This window comes from Lathamus discolor, chromosome 3 (genome assembly GCF_037157495.1).
Source record: "Lathamus discolor isolate bLatDis1 chromosome 3, bLatDis1.hap1, whole genome shotgun sequence".
NCBI lineage: Eukaryota > Metazoa > Chordata > Aves > Psittaciformes > Psittacidae > Lathamus > Lathamus discolor.
This window is the reverse complement of record NC_088886.1, coordinates 52,668,681-52,685,984: the sequence shown is the minus strand read 5'-3', so window position 1 is coordinate 52,685,984 and position 17,304 is coordinate 52,668,681.

The following is a 17,304-nucleotide window of genomic DNA, read 5'->3' as shown; positions in this document are numbered from 1 at the left end:
AGCAGCAGCTCTATGTGATCTGCATCGTATGTTTTCCATAGAATATTTAGGAATTCTGCTAACCAGCATCAGATTTTCCTAACTACTATAGAAGCATGAAACTGAAATGGTCTGAACTCTTAAGGTGTTTATGTCATAAGAAATATCCTAAAATAAGGTAATTTGTCTTTGTGTGTCCTCAGTGCTTCTCTGTCAGAATATAGTAGGTGAAATATTACCAGTTTAATATTCAAGTATTATTGAAAGATAACTAGTTGGATAGTTTGTGGAACATTTGACAGTGAATTCTCTTCCGTATTCTGAAGCAGTTCAGCATAAAACAAGGGGTGCTTTTGAATACTGTCAGAATGAAAGCTAAAAAGCTGCATCCTGTTGGTTTTGCACAAATAAAGATTTGCTATACTTTGTTACTCTGTTTTACAGCTGAAGTAAGAGTAAGATAACACAACCTAAGTATATGAAAACTTTACTGGCATTCACAATACATCTATCTCAAACTTAAAGTGCAAGCATGCATTTATTATATTTTGTATTGTCTCTCTACGTGGGCTTACTGTAATTATGTATTATGTGTGTTCAAGGGCTATTAACATAGAGTTTAGCCACATTTGTAACTATCATACATACATTTGTAGCTACCATACTGATATCTGAAGAAAAGGCACCGTTATTACGTGGGATATATTTAGCAAGGTGCAATACTACATGAGTAGAATGGAGATTCTTGTTCCCATTTATATATCAGAAATGATTGGTTCAATGTACTGGGTGGCTCTACACTGAAAAAAAAAAAAACAAAAAAAACCAAAACAAACAAAAAAAAAGGAGAACTGGTGGCATAAGAAAAGGATTTCATAAAGAATAGGATATCTGTGAGCAGTGCTGTGCTCTAGGAGTGCACAACTATTAAAAGAAATACTTAAAATACACGCACAGGACTAAAGTAATTTATCAACTTAGACTTTGCCACAAAATTTGTGCCCTCCCGCTTCTCACAAAGGAGCCACCAGAATTTAAGTGGATTTTGAAATTCTGTGAAATTGCCATGTGTGCCTGATGAGAACAGTCTGGACTTTGTGAACCAGTATACCACTCTATGTCAGGGCTAGGTACTGTCTACTTATTTCACAGTTTGTTTTGCTTACTGGCATGAAGAATTCAAAGCCTTGCTTCTGTCTGAGTATTTCTTATTACCTGTGTTTGCATTCAGGATTCACCTTCTTTCTGTAAATGTTCCTACATCAAATATTTTTAATGTCAATCATCATATAATCTAGAACCTGTAGGAGTAATAATATAGCCTTTGCTCTGTCAAAAAAAAAAGAAAGAATTCTACAAACTAAACAACTCTAACACAATGGCATAATAATAAAAAAAAGGACAACATGGAAACAAAACTAATTGATAAAACAGAATAAATCCAATCATTGATATGATGAGATGATTGTGAGAACAACTGGTACATGGGCCAAAATTAAAGTAGAATTTCAGAAATACTTTCTATGTGTTTCAGTTGAGCTCTTTGTACATTATTGTTTCCTCTACAGACATGAATGATTTCTCTTCCCTTGCTACCAGGAGTATAAATTCTGTGTGATACCAGCAGGTAGGTTTCTTTCAACTGTTGGTGATGAATGTCACATGGATTATTAACAGGCCAGCTTGGTTGTAAATGATTTTCAAAGGTATGATACTATTTTCATTCCTTAGCAGAGGAACTGTGTAGAGCACCCTCAGTTGCATGGATTAGGAAATTAGATAACCAACTGGAATCACTCTGGATTGAGTTGAATCTCTAGTCTGTCATTAAATAGATATGTTATAATTTTTAATGTGAAATTATGCTGGTTTAGTAGGAAATAGTATGTTTTTCTCAAAGAGATAATCTGGGTCATGATTTGAAATGACTGTTGTCTGCTGGATGCTTGAAGAATTTCAACTGAGGTAAGACATTTTGTTGAACTTTAGGCCTTAAAATATTTTGATTGGCTCCAACAGACTACATAACAAGTGTTGCTGGTTTCAGTCACATTTGTACATAGATGCTGGAGTTATGTTCTTATTGCTATTATGCTTTTCATGTATAGCTTGTGGTTGACAATATTAATGATATACTTTTGATTCAGTCCAGGTATCTGCTGTGAAAGATGGCCTATGCATTCCCTGACTTTGTTTCCTTCCATGCTATAGTTCTAGTGGAAAAGCACATCCTCTGGGAAAGGGGGATGGTTGTGATTGATTGTGATTGTGATTGGTTTTGATTGACTCAGGAGAAAATAAAATTGCACATTTCTATCATGTGAGTTATTTTCTGTAAACTGGGAGAAGTATTTATTTCATTGTGCAATGACTGAGAGATATTTTCTGTGTTACTGTGTATAGTGTGATTGTCTGTGTACAAGAAGATTCGCTCATTCCAGCAAGAAAACAAATGTGTGTGTAGAGAAGGGGATTGAGCTGCAAGTGCTTTCAGGAAAAGGGAGAGCTGATTCTGTGAGGGAGGATGAAAGCCTAGCTTATTTATTTAGGCTGGGAGAAGTGTTTGCCTTCTAATATGATTGCATTCTGTAAATAGATTCATAGTAGAGGCAGGAAGGAGGAGAGGGGTTTATGTCTGTGGTTAGTCAAAAGTCTAGTTTGCAGTATAAGAATCAAATAATTTACTTTCAAATGTTCATACCTAGGTTGGAAATTACCAGAAGTATGTGTCTGCTAACATGGTAACACAGTGATATGCTCAGTGCTTCTCTGAGAGCTGGATGAGGGATTACGTTACGAGATTGTTAGAGGTAGTAAATGTACATGGCCTTTAACAGATTTATGAAAAACGACATGTTTGGGTGGGGTTAGGGGTGGATTTGTTTTTATTTTTTTATACCACTGTTGCCTGCAAGAAATAAGATTGCTCCTCCTTCCCATTTATGTGTAATGGGTGTCCAGTTCAGCTGATGAGTGCTAAGAGTGGTTTTAGCTTGCTTGTTTTGATTCACTACATTTTCCTTGTGTTTTGGTAATGTAAAATAGAAATTGTTGACCAGCCCTTGATTTTCTGTCATACCTAAGTATTTTGACTAAGCTTATATTAAGGAATTCTAAAGACTGGTTTTTGGGTTTTTTTATATTTTTTTAATCAATTATCCTTAAATTTTTGTCATTCTCTTTCTGGAAGTCTTTTTCTGTTATTGTGATCAGGACAAACAGTATAAGTTATGTCTTTACCTTGAGAATTTTCATGGAAGCTACATTCTTGAGAGTGTTTCAGACATCTCTTGACTGTTGTATAAAAGCTGAGTAAACAATGTTCCTCCAGTAACGCAGATTCTTCATCTGACAATGAAGCTGCTACATAGGGTAAATCATAATGTTTGAGAGTTTTACAGATTAGCTGGATGCTATTCACTCTAACACTATTGGAGAATACCAATTACATCACTTGAAGTTATGTTTCCATTTTCTTGCTTTCAGGGTCAATGGGTATTTTAGGCCCACCTGATACCACTTACTGAAAATTCCTTCTGAGAGTGGTTCACTTGCCATTGAGTTAGGTTTGAAAAGCTGCACAAAACCAAGCACTATTCAGGGATTTTAAATTAAATTTGGAGAAAATGAGAAAAAAAAAAAAGGGGGACCCCCCCCCCCCATTAAGTAGAACAGTATATGTAAGTACAAGATTGGGAACTGGTGATTTGCAGTTCTTAATTCACTGCATATCATACTTGAGATCACCATTTTACAGTGAATTCTGTATGGGTGGACATGTGTCTTCAAAATACCTAGAGAAACAAATGGAAATGTCACTCATCTTTTCTGAATATGTAGAGTTTAGTTTTAGCATCTCATAATGTACTGAATAATCTTTATAATAACAGAGATGAAGCAAAATATTCATTATGACATAGTTTTCCTTCCAGCATGCTGTCAAATATATTATATTTACAGGTAGAAAACCTTTTATATTAATGAACATGATTGCAGGTATACTGGCACTGACAGTACTTCTGGTTTTGTCTCAGACTGTAAATCACTTATTCTCTTGGGGGATCATGTAGATGAGAATACTCCAGAAAGTCAAGATTGCCTAATCTAGATTCATCCTTTAGTTACTGCTACTTCCTTCTTCTTGGATGTGAATTTTTAACTCTATAGGAGTTTGTTTAAGCGCACAAATTAATACAAACTTTTGTAGGATGTGCATATAAAGTACACTAGGTCTTTATTAATATTAATATTACCATAATGTGTTAAATTTAAGCTACTTTACAAGTGCATTATATTAATCAGTAAAAAGACACTTTTCTGGATTAAAAGTAGTTTCATATGTGAATAATTTTAAAAACATATGCATAGGTGTGTACATAAGATCACCTTTTTACTCAGAATATCGATGCAGGTGTTTTATCTGGTTTTCCTTTGAAGATTATCTTTGAAGATGACTTTGGATTTAACAGGAGTCTACCACCAAGTTTCTGTATTTGACCCTTTATTCTGTTACGAGTTATACCAATAATTGTCTTTATTTAAATGATAAAATAATGAATAGCTTCACTAACTTGTACATAAAAAATGCCTCATTGAGCTCCAAGGTGTGGATTTGGCTGGTCTTGATGAAATGCAGGTGCAGGGTTGTACTAATCTGATATGTTGGAAATCCCACTCATCCTACTGAGAACCACAAGCAAAACTGGCAAATGGGGCAAGCAGAAGAGCATAGAAATCAGGACTACAAATGGTTTAGCAAATTATTTATCTGAAAATAATCAGGCATATGGATGGTTGTATTGCCAGTCCACTGCTTATATTCCACAACTCTTCATGGCACTGTGCTTCCGCTGCAGCCTCTCCCCGCTTGCCACTTTTAATCAATAACCTTTAGTGGTACAGCTTAAACTGGTCTTTGTGGAAGTGGATGGCAGCAGAGCAGCCAAGGGCTGCTGTCTTGCATTTCTTTAGTAAGTCAATCATCTTTCTCCATAAATAATGGACAGCCTAGGGCTCAGTGACCTCTTCTGCACAGCAGCAGGCTGCACATCAGGATCTCCCCTTGAGTAGGGATGCCTCTTAAGGTTACTCCTTGAGGTTGAGAGATTCCTTATCATGTTGGATATTTAGTAAGTGAATTGGGAATAAGTGTGCTGGAACTTTGAAATCTTAGCTAAGTGATGTAAAAGATTCGTTGTGCACATATAATCCTTAGGCACAATCATTTGGCCAAATCTGGGACTAAATCTGGATCCAGCTGCACCTAGACTTTCCCCTGAGATGGAGTTTAAAATGCAAGAGGGTCCTTTCTGAGCCTCATTACTCAATGGTCTCCCTAACAGGTTTGTTCCACCCTGTCATCTATTAAATACTCAAGTGTACCTTGCCATCAAATCTTGTTAAACCACTGTTGCAGTTACTGTTGAACTCACTATCTTATATCAATCAAATATATTGTTGCTACTCTCTTGCATGTCAAGTGTATCATTCTTTCCATGATATTTTTCTCTGCAAAAAGGTACATATGAACTAAGAAACAGAAGAAGCTGGCTTTGGTAGCCCAAAAATGACTGTGGTAGAATGAGAGAAGGGAAGGGAGATGTCCAGATCCCTAAGTATATCTTGAACGATTTCAGGGATTCCTGAAATATCTATATATATTTATTTGGAGAATAGCCAAAACTGAAAGTTTTTTTCATTGAAGAAGAAAACATTATGGACCTTCGTAACTGCCTGACGTATGCCTGTATATAAAGGTCATTGAGGCACAATACATAAGAGAGCAGGAAATTAATGAGGGCATAAATTTATGGCAAAAAGTCATGACCCTTTCATGCTAGCAGGCTAGAGAATAATGAATTTCCTGTGGCCAAAGCCACTGCACCCAGTGGAATAGATACTGGTGTACTGCCCCTTCTTACCATTTGTAATACATTTCACCATTTCAATGAAGGCATCTATTTTTAGATTCTGTGTAAATGTGAGTAGTGTTTCAGAGGGTAAGCATGCAAAAATTTGTCCTCGTGGTGGAGTGCAATATGGTATTGTAGGAAATGATCAGTAAGCAAACAGTGGGTTGGTAAATATAAAGAAGTTCTGCGCAATGAAAATGCTATTATTAATATGTAGTCTAATATTCACCTCATGCCAAAAGTCTGTATGGTTGGTTTTCTTCATTAGACTCAGTGCACTGATTTATTTTTTGTTCTTTTCACTGATATATTTTTTGTTATTTTATCTCATTTTTGTCAGACTTCTATTGATTTATGGATAAAAATAAATTTTGCAGTCCTTGGCCTGAAAATAGGCCTAAAAGGATTTTTTTTTTTCACTTATTAAATTTGAGAAAATGGACACAAATTATTAAAAGATATTGCAGTCTCTCGACGTTGTTGTGACACTTGAATGTTGTTGTGACATTGTTGCAAATTTGTTGCATTTACCAGTAAACTTTATCTGAGAAGTATTACACATCTTTAGAACCTTATGAGTATATGGGTAAGTTAAATAAAATTACTATGTTCGGGATTTTAGAATTTCCAAAACAGAGAAAGGCTTAGATACAGGCTTTTAAAGTAAAAGTTTACCATCCTAAATCTAAGTGGTATGTGTTTATCACAGATCAAAATAAATTCCTTGCAGATACATTATACTTTGATACACAGGACTAATTCCAGATTACTCTAAATAGCAATGTGAATATTAAGATATCATACAACCAAATGTTTCTATAAGAATGATCCCTGTGCTTTAAGCATGTATAGAGTGTTTTACTTATATCTGTAGTGCTTTAGGAAAGAAGTTTAATGATTGACAGAAGTCTCATTTCATATTCCCAGATCAGCTGAGTAACTGATTTTCAGCTTTCTGCAAGGTGAGTTTTGTGCAAGTTTTAACCTGCATGCATTTTTGATACATTTGAAAATTGACTTTCATTTCCTGCATGCCTAAAATAATTCTGTCTTGTTAGATTAATGCCATACATCATATTTACCTTAATAAGTTAAGAAAATGTCCTCAAAAATGTCTCCCTTAGCACTAAAACTGGAATTGGGTCTTAAAGATTAATCAGTCAGTGGGTAACTTGCATTACATAAGGTGGAAATACAGGTTGGAAATAATTATGTTTAAAATGGCATAGCTATCCCTTGATATGATTTATTTTTATATGTTAATAATCTTTGAATTTTAACTTGGGTGATTGCTACTGGGGCTGACACATTAAGTCTATTTTTTGGTTTCTTCAGAAAATATTATTAAATTAAACCCAATTAAAAAACTCTTAATCTGTCATCTGTGATCTCCTGGTCTGCCTTGCAGTTGTGGCAAATAATGCGCATGCCAGTGGCAGAGATCAGGCAACTGTTTTTCTCCAAATACTTTACACAATAATTTTCCATTGGTTTGTTTTCTTACTTTCTCCAGTTGCAAATATGGGCATATAACAAAATTATACCCTCTGAGACTATTTCATAGTTCTTGTGAAGAACAGTAAAGACTGATATTTTTCCGGTAAAAGACATTGTCTAGAATGGAGGCAGGGGAGCTCCATGGAACGGAAAGTAAGTAAAGATTTTGAATGTCAAAAGTGTGTTCTTTTAGCTTGAAGGCATGTGCTTGTATGAAATAAATGATGTGAATTACACGCATGGTGAGTTTAAACCTGGAATGGATAGCAAAAGTTAAGAAGCATAATTCTCTCCCTGTAAACTAAAGTTTAAGCACAGCTTAAATTTTGGTTGAAACAAAGAGCTAGTAAAAGCAGTAGAAATTTGTGGTTTAAACTTACAACAATATAAGGCTCAAAGATTTGAACTATTTCATCGAACTCTAGCCTCAGTTCCAGTTCAGATCTGTAGCAGACTACAGAAAGGAGTTCCATGTGATTATTTGGTATGGGATGTGATAGCCCTAAAACATTTCTTAATGGCTAAGCATTCACTTGAATTTAGCCTGTCTGACCCATGCTGTCTGGCCAGAAGGAAGAAAAACGAGTAAACATTTTCACCTCTCATAACGCTGTACTTGTCAAAGAACATAACCCAGATTTTGCAGGTGTGATTTGGCAGTTGGACACATGGAATACAGTGTCCAGCTTGCTTAGCTGCAAGTACTGTTGAAGTACTTGTGTGTCTTTAGATGTGGGGTGTCTGTTGCTATATCTTCACACCCAAGAAAAAGTTTCCACTGACATGAATAAGAGTATTCAGAGAAACTAAGGTTACAAGGAGAAGTTGTGTCCTTGCAAGGAAGCTTCTTGATATTGTTGACATTAGAGATTAAATTCTGGCACTTTAGACACTAAATGATGAAAATATCCTAACTGGGGATGTTAATAAGGTGTTTAATCCAACCCTTACAAGCATCTGCATAAAACTTTTTTCATATGTAAGGAGCTTGTATGATTAATATTGAATTAGCTGATATTGTTAATCTCATCTAAAGCATGCTTATCTGATGCTGTCCTCACATCTTTAGACCTCATGCTGTTCATTTTATTGTGTTCATTTTACTGCAGCAAGATTGTGGCATATATTTTCCTGTTCACTGCATACTTGTGACGCTATCAGTGAGATAAATTTATCTTAACTTCCGTTGCAAAGCTAGTGCATGCGGGGGATGGTCTCCATCAGACCTGGATTTTATCTACAAGTTGAAAAGGATAAAAATACAGCACTTAAAAGCACTGTTTGCCTTCTCAAAGGGCTGCAGGAAGCCTCTTTGTAGAAATTGTAAAGCTTTTCAAATAGCTTTTTAAAGGTTTTGTGCCTGTGTATGTGTGAGGACTTTGTCCTCCTGGTTCCTTTATATAAAAAGCAGGCTGTATAAAACAGAAAAAAATGCTTTAGAAGTTTTACTGGAATATATTTCTCTGCTGAAGAGCATTGAGGACTTCATTATATACTTTTTGTTTTGCTCCTTTGTCTTTCACAATATATTCTCTGGTCCTTAGGGCTCTGCCAGAGGGACTGGTGACATTCTTGAGATGCATCCTGCCAATACTGGGTCAGGTGGTTAATAGCATTAGATTGGGGAAACCATGCTGCCTTTTTCTCATACCTGTTTTGCATTTATATGAGCCATTGTTCTCTGTGGTTGAAAGAAGTGCCCCAGCTGAAAACTACCTCACTCTCTCAAAGCATTCAAACAGTTTTAAAACAAGCATTTGGCTCATTTTCAGACTATATCCTGCTGTAATTTCTGTCCTTCAGGGAGGGAGGATGGTTCTCCTGTATAATTATAGCTGACATTTTGCAGCAGTACAAGGGTAGCTATGGAGGGAAAATCCTTTCTACAGAATATACATAAAAGCAAAATATATTTTGAAACAGATATGCATAGATGCTTTTTTTCTTCTGAATTCTCTGTAGGAAATACCAACTCAATTTTGTAAATATTAAATGAAATAGGAATCATGTAGTGTGTATCCATACAATGTTTCCTAATTGATCCCTGACAAATTATACCATGCAAGTACAGGTTTATTCATTCTAGAATAAAACCTAAGAATTGCTTAAGAATTTCACCAGTCTTACATTAGAAACTGGTAATATGTTTTCTTTATTTTTTTTGATTACATATTTCATATTACATATGAAAAATATTTTGTAAGGACAGCATGATTTCCACTTATCCACAACCCTGAGCAGATGAAGGAGTTGTAGGCTGTTAAAAGCCATGGAATGAAGAGCTTTTGGCAGGGAAATTTTTCAGAATATAAAACTTATCGCTGAGAAGATTTTATGCACTATATCAAAAAGCTGAGATTGATTTATATTGGCGAATACTTTTACCACTTCAGGGATGGAGCTATCTCTAAACCTGGGAGCTTTCTGTTTGCCTTAGACCCACCTTGTTTGTTAACTAGCAGTGATGATATCAAAAATGAATTCTGCCCTCTTTTACCCCAGGGTATAAGAAAGAAAGCTTTGACTTTGGGTGCTTTTCTATGATCACCAGTTCAAAGGATTATTTTTTTTTCTTCTGATCAGTTAAGATTTCTTAACCATTTATGGACTGCAGATGCTTAAACTTGTGATGAGGTCTTACCCCACTTTTTAGTTGTGAAAAAGTATGGAGGAAAAGTTTTTCAGTAGTAGCAGTGATTTTCATGGTATCCATGGTCATAGTCAACGGGAAGGAAGAAGGCCCTCCTTCAAGCGAAGGTTCAGAGCACCTAGATTTCTGTTTGAAATGTTATTTGGAAAAGGCATTGTCTCTCATTATGGCAGAACTAATTAGAATTACCAATCTCCCTATCTAGTAACATAAATACCCTTTGATATCCTGGCAAAATAATTTCAAAAGCATAGAAAAATCAGAGGGGAGAAGAGTAATTTATCAGGCAGAAATTAGGCTTGCAGTCTGACAGGAACACCTTAGCCTTTGTGCCAAAACTGTGACTGAATTTGGGGTTTTATTAATTCATTTGCATGTCACTAGTGATACATGTGCTTTGTTATACACGATGGGCACTACTTTACTAATCTTCATTCTAAAATGTATATATGAAATGTCTTAGAAAATAGAATGTTTGGGAATGATTTAAGGTGTGGAGAATGAAGCTGAAGAGCATTGGGGGAGGGATCATGGATTTAGTAGTATCTAGACATAGGTCATGGGTATAGTATAAGAATGTGAACGTTGTCAGGACCATCTTATATTTCCATAAGGTTTTTTATAAAGTGAAAGTCAGTGTAAAACCAACTATAGAAAGATAATGATGTGTGTTCCCCCTTTTATATTTTAACTGTTTTCTGCAAGCAGGTGTTCATGCTGTCCTGGAAATTTGGGACAGCTGTTTTAAGCAATCACTGCCAGACAGGCAGAAATTTTTGCCCTTTAGGTGTGAGGCGTTCTGAGTGTTCAGATATGGTCTTAGTCTGCTACAAGTGCCAGGCAGCTTTGTCTTCATAGTAGTAACTTCTAAGGAGAAGCAAGTTTGTTTACTTGGTATGAAATGCATAGTCCACTAGCAGTTGAAATATATCTGAGGGAATAGAAGAGCATGGCAGATGAAATGTAAATACAGTGCTGTTATAATCACTAATATCCTTGGGATAATCAATTAAGAGCAAAACTAGATGATCCATGAAGAGAACAACACTTAGAGTAAACAGCTAATCTCAGATTACCTTTTTATTCAATCTAGTGGGTACAGTCACCATCAAAACTAGAATTTTCACATACAAATCCATTGGCTCACAAACCAGCTGAAAACAGAACAAAAATTGTTTTTTTGCGTTTGTGTTTCCAGACTTGCATCTGAAATGCCTTGCATCAAGATGCAGCCTTATGGTCAGTTTTCACATATGTTCATTTGGTCCATAGAATTTAATATCATGCTGGCTACTGTCTGCCCCTTAGGGTACAGTGGAAGAATAGATAACTGTTTTTCAATTAATGGTATCAGGGTTGTGTTGATGCAATTTATTACAACAGTGTAATCTGAGACTAATATATTCACAAAGCTGTTTTGCATAATATTAGAGTATCAATATGCTTGCATAATAAAAATTAAAAATAAAAATTTCAAAGTAAATAATCTTTGTTCCATGTAGTCCTTCACAAGGTAGTATGGCTCTGCATTTTTGGAGGAATTTTAGGTAAGGTTTATATGTTTGTAAAATATGTATTTTTGTATTTTTTAAGCTTTATTTGATCCTTTATTGCATGATCTTCTCCATTTCTTGTCTTCTTCCCCTGCTTCCTAGGAAGTTGTTGATTTCAGAACAGAAGCATTAATTGGAGGTAACCCAGAGGTGGAGCTTATATTATAATGGCATAACTTTATTTGATCTTGAAATGAACCATATTATCCTCTCAGGCCAGGTCAGGATTCTTAACTCTTAATTTCTCAAATACGGTTTGGAGAACAAAAACTGTAAAGGGTGGTAGAATCTTGATAATAATACTGTAACTCTTTAACATTTTATCAAGCACATTTTTTCATCTCAGTTTTTGACCTAGTAGGAAACAGTTTACTTCAGAGTTCATTGTAGAAGTTTAGTGAAACTAAACATTTCGTTGAGAGAATGTTTTCCTAGCACACTTTGAAGGAACATCAGATGCTGCTTGGGTACAGCCTTGGATACTGCCTTTAGAAGTGGAAACTGGTGACAAGTAGTGTTCATCAGGGATCCATTTTGGGATCAATGTTCTAGAGAAGTACTTCATAATTCTGCATGAAGTACCAGTCTTGTATATTTTTAGGCTATTATCAAGGAGGCGTATCAGGTGTTGCTTCCAAGTTTGAAAATGCGTGCCATGTTGATCTTGCTTGCTTAGAGTAAGCAGTCTTTTCTTTCCAACTGACAGCGTTTTTATTGTTTTTTTGTTGTTGTTGTTTTGTTTGTTTGTTTGTTTGTTTTTGTAGAGCGATGGTTTCATGATAGTATATAACAGGAACCTTTTTCTACTGTATCACAATGGGATTATTTACCACCTGATCTTTTTACCCTCCTCATTTCTTTCTTGTTTTATTATTATGTTTTTCTGTATTTTTTTCTATCTTACTTTTCTCCTTCCAGCTGCTCTTTATCCTTGTAGAATTCATCAGTCTCTTTGTTTCCTCTGTTGACAATACATAGAAGGCTTTTCTGTCAGAGGTTGGACTAATACCACTGAAAATGATGGAGATGTTACGTTTTGCTCAATAAAGACAATTAAAAAAATAAAGCCATGACAGTGCAGTGATATACAAAGGGACAATATCTTTGGTCTTAAAAATGTCTAGTTCATGATATCTAGGTGTCATGGGTTTAGCAGTAATTCTTCTCCTTCTTAGTAGCTGGTGCAGTGCTGTGTTTTTGATTTTTGGCCTGGGAACAGTGTTAACGCCGATGTTTTCAGTTGCTGCTCAAATGTTTGGTCTGGCCAAGGACTTTCTGAGCCTCATGCTCTGCCAGGGAGGAGGGGAAGCTGGGAGGAAGCAGAGACAGGACACCTGACCCAAACTAACCAAATAGGTATTCCATACCACAGTACATCATGCCCAGGATGTAACCTAGAGTTACCTGGAAGGGCTGGGGACTGCAGGGTTGGATGAGGTATCGGTTGGTGCTCAGCTGGGGGAGAGTGGGGCCAGTTATTGGTCAGCTCGTGTTGAGGTGTTGTATTCTTTCCTCTTGTTATTTCCTTTATCATTATTGTTATTGGTGGTAGCAGTAGTGATTTGTGTTATACCTTAGTTACTAAACTGTTCCTATCGCAACCCGTGGGAGTTGCATTCTTTCAATTCTCCTTCCCACCCCTCCAGGGGCAGGGGGAGGGCAAGAAGTGGGAGGAGTGAGTGGACGGGCTGTGTGGTTGGGTTTAAACCACGACACTAGGCATGAAATTTCAATCTTTTGAGGTACTATTCTGTAGGTAGTTATAAACAGTGTCACTACTGGCTGACTAGGTGACATGGCCAACCACTATATGTAAACAGAATATTAATTAATAAGTGTGGGTCTTGAGATGTCTGGAACAAATGGCCTTTTTAACAAACAAAAATGTAAGCTTATGGCTGTTAGAATTATGTTGGTTCTCAGATTGGTTGTCACTTGCCTCCCTCCCCCCACCTTCTTTTGTGTGGGAGGAAACTAAAAGAACCATAATGTTTAAGATAATTAAGTAAACCACCTACAGCTAATATAGACAATGTTCTGAAGTTAATCACAAAATGAGGGGAACTTGCTCAGAAAAATATCAGAGAAAAACTGGATTAGATCACAAAGTTACAGGACAAAGCAATGTATTTAATACAGAAAGAAAAAATGGCGGTTGGAAGAAATCTGTTTGAGTATAAATCTGTAAAACTGTTTTTTGTATTTATTTTTTAGAGTATTCCTTTTCTGTGCCTTTCCCCTTGTACTATGGTAGTCTGACAGTCCAGAATATACTTGAAATGCCTTCCCTCACTGCGTAAAATGATATCTTTTATTTCAGGACTTGGATTATTATTGTTTGATCCTATAACCCCTTAAGGCCAGCATTAGCATTTGGTGTCAGGAAATCCCAATTCCCATTGCCAAGGGGTTAATTGCTTTTTACCGTTTGATCTTTTTATACCTACTTTATATGCTACCTGACCCTTTTACCATCTATAAGAAGTACACATACTTTTCTTTGCTGACCTACTTCCTGAATCTCCCCATAGCATTTCCCACTGCTGCCTTGCCATTTTCATGTTTCATATTTTTCAAACAAAAAATTGAAGTTAATCTGATTTTTTCCTTCTTATACTTTCCAATTTTCTTGGATGAAAAGATGTAGTACTGTCATCATATTTCTAGGAACTGAAATAGATATGGTGGACACATGATATATTAAAAATACTTAAAAAAGGTTGAATAAGTATAGAGTTATGAAATTGAACTGCTAATGTGTAAAAATTGAATAGCTCTGTTGCATAACAATAATTTTTGTCTTGTTAGACAACAGAGCCAAAGTGTGTGTGGTGGGGGAAAGGAAGCCCTCAAAACAAAATCAAGATATCAAGATCTTATTGCTAAATTTTATACTCATTTCTCCAAGCAAAATAGATGAGCAGATTTGGTAGAAATTTTTGCCTTGTCAAGACTTACCCTATGTTCATTGAAAATTTTGTTTTCTCACCACGTTAGAAGCAAAGTAAATCATTTTTTTTAGGGCTGCTTGGTTTGAAAATAACTATTTTATCTGTATTTTCTTAATATTCTAAAAAGCCAGCATTCAACCTGATATTCTGCTATATGGTGCTTTTTGAAGCAATTTGTTGTCATTTCTGTGGCATACTTCAGTTGCCTTAAGAAGTGATAACATACAAAATCTTTTAAGAAAATGAAGAAACCTATTTCATAGATTTTAATGGTTACAATTCTGATAAATGTTTATTTGGTGGGCTTTTAATGCCTTTGAAAATTTCATGTGCTACTCAAACTTTTAACTTATTTTTTGTTGGGTTTTTATTTTATTTTTTAAGAACTATATAGTCTGGTAAAGTAAACCAACATAAATAAAAAGGAAACTTGAATAGTATGCCTTTAGGGGAATGGTCTTCAGTATAAAAATAGTAGTTTAGGTGGAGGGAGAAATGTGATCTTCCAGTGCTAGAAATTGCAGACATTCCAGTGTATCTGTGTCTCTCGGTAAATTGGTCTTAATTTTCATTTTTTTCCTCCAGTTTGTCATTTTATGAAATTTCTTTCATGAAGATTATCTACTCTGACAGAATGAGAACTTAAACACACATCAAGTTTTTTCCTCCAGCAGGGTGGTTAGGTCTTGTCACTAGTCCTTCAGACTACCTGTTTTTCACAACAGCAGTAGTTATTTGTTTCTCTTGAAAACCTGAGTATGAAGGCTTGATAAAAATTCATTGCTAAGTTAGAACATTATTTTTTAGGAGGAAATGAAAGGCAGAGAAAAAGAAGCATGTAAAAACTTAGTGCATTCATGTGGGATTTATTGTGTTCAGAAAATAGATTAAAAATAAGAATAAAGTTTTAGCTTTTGTGAATCATTATGTTTAAAAGCTTAGCTGTGTTGTGCTATTCTTTGAAACATTCAGTAAGACTGAAGATCTTTCAAAATATAACTTGAAGCAAAATTTACTTGCTCGTGAATTTTAGTATGAAGATAAAAACTTGTGAATATAATTTGAAAATTCACATGGGATTTATAAACTCCGTGGACCTTATGGTGGTGAATTTTGCCTCTTTTGAGTTAATTTATCTCCTTCTCAGCTACAATTTTCTTCCTTTGCAGGGAAAGGAAATACTACTTTGTCACCTTAGAGGAGACTCTTGTTTTCATCCTGACAATTGCCTTTAAAAGGCCACAAGGATAGAGCCTCTTTTCAGTGATGCAAGCGTCTGTCCTTTCTTTGGTGCTAACATTTCTTCAGCTCTCATTCAGTGGTCAGAGTACATGGATTCTAATTCAGGTGGTGCTTTGCTGAGCCTTCTAACTCAGGGACTGAATGGTGCCTTAAAGAATACATGGCATTTTTAGGGAGCTGAGAATTTCATTAAGCTTTTGTACTGCCTACAGTACTTTGTCTCTTTAGAAGATGGAAGGTTCTATACCATAGGTTCATGTACATTTTCCATTTTGGCTGCTTCACAGTGTGAGATTGAAGGAAGACGTGGGATCCTTATGTATGTGGGATCATTGTTTTATAGTAGCTCTCAGAATGCTGGAAAAAGTCAGAACTGGATCCTCCTTAAGATGAAAGTTAAAAAGAGGTAAAGATTAAGTAAAGCTTTTTATAATTACTTATGTATTTCTAAAAAAAAAAGAAGGAATCTTGAAAATAAAGTAGTGATTTTTTGGAAGAAGTTGCCCTGTGGTGTTGATAGGTATGTCACCAACCCAAAACAAAAACTAAAACAGTTCATAAATAAAATAGGTAACTCTGACAATATAATCCCCAGTTTAAAAATGTTGTCATTTTGGCCAATCTAAGCAATGGGTCAAGAATCAGGCTTCTAGTACCTTTGTAATTCATTATCCTGACTTTTATCTTGCTACACAAAAATAAGTAGCCTCATTTCCCTTAGGCATCTACAACTTTTGCTGTTAGAGAGTGCAATTGCTGTATCTTCGGATCCTCTGTGGATGTCAATATATTTTCTCCTCAAAATGCAAACTGAGAAGTACAACTGGTAGAAAAAATGTGGTGAAAACAGAAATATTTCAATTTCTTGATGCAATATTTCGTATCTTTCATGTTGATGTAACTCAGCAAAATTGTTTATTAAATTTCTTTTCCAAAGGGCAAACTGAAGGCTTCGTTTTCTAGAAATTATTATAAACTGATCTAAAATGTTGCAACAAAGGTTACAATGGAGAGGCTTTTTTTGACTGACAAAGCCAAAACATAAAACAATAGCTACTTAGCTATTTACCAGAAATGTATTTTTCAGTCCCCAGGTTGTTTTTTTAGTGGCACAGAGCTCTTCCCTTTTAGAAAGCTGAATACAGGGAGAGATTTGCAAAGTGCCTTGAAAACTTTCTTTGCATCTGAGAGGTTGTCAGAGGTGAATACCCATCCCACTGGGCTACTGGCTCTTAGCTAAACCAGAGCTACAAGTGGATTAGTGTTAAACTACCCCTTAAATAAAGAGCAACAAGCCTGAGCCTCCGAATGACCTATTTTTCCCATCTATTTAGACTTTGAGGAAACAATACAGAAAACACTGCTGGGTTGAGGAAAAGGGTAGGTGAGGTACAGTACTTTTCCACTGCATGTTTAATCTGTGCTTCAGACTTCTTTCTTGGACCTTGTTAAAAGTATTTTAATTATTTGTTTATTTTTTGCCATAGTGTCAGGTTTCAAGCTACAAGATTAAGATGCTC